Below are 744 nucleotides of genomic sequence, written 5' to 3'. Positions count from 1 at the left end.
GAATATCACTTCGTTATTTTAAGGCACGTTATTGAGATTGTATTTCGAAGAGGAGTGTTTCAAATCTTAGCTTGGTATACCTGGAAAATCTTAGCGAATATTGATTTTTAAAAAATAAATAATAATTTTTTGAGATAAATTTGTACCAAAAGCAATTTTGTAGAGCAAATACCTAAAATTTTTTGGGTAAAAATATCTAGAAAAAAAAACTTTTTGGCATAAAATTTCGGGGTTCATATGAGGATGAAAGGGGAAATTTACTGGAGAATATAAACTAAAGTATTTTTTCCCTGAGACATTTTTGTTTGTTATTGGGAATTTGGGAAAACCCTAACTTCGTTTTGGAAGGCTTTGCCCTTTCTTCAAACCCCTATTTAGACAAACAAAATTTTTGTCTTGAATATTATGACAAGATAGAGCCCTGCGGTAAACGCTCATGTATGTTTAAAAAGTTGTTGGCAATATCACCTGAAATTATTTTTTTTTAGTACTCCATGATTCATAGAGAAAGCAATTTTATTTTTGTGGGTTGTTTTACAAATTTGAGGGCCATAAGATCTGAAAAAAAGGTTTTGTTGTTACAGGAGATTCAAATTTGGGCTTGCATTAAAGTGTCTGTTGCTCCCCCCCTGTGCTGCATTGTTTTGTCATTTCAGGGTTCCAAAGAGAGGAAGGTCTCTATTTTTTCTTCTTTTTTTATTTTTAATGAAGAGGAAGTACTTTTTTTTTCCCCTTTTTTTTTAA

At 31.2% G+C, this 744-nt stretch overlaps 1 pseudogene; it reads left to right on the top strand.

The window, feature by feature from the left end:
- Window positions 1-744, top strand: part of LOC119594350 — an 8,701-nt pseudogene that overhangs the window by 624 nt on the left and 7,333 nt on the right.

Source organism: Penaeus monodon, chromosome 33 (genome assembly GCF_015228065.2).
Source record: "Penaeus monodon isolate SGIC_2016 chromosome 33, NSTDA_Pmon_1, whole genome shotgun sequence".
In the NCBI taxonomy this organism is placed as follows: domain Eukaryota; kingdom Metazoa; phylum Arthropoda; class Malacostraca; order Decapoda; family Penaeidae; genus Penaeus; species Penaeus monodon.
This window is presented reverse-complemented; position numbering and strand designations above follow the sequence as displayed.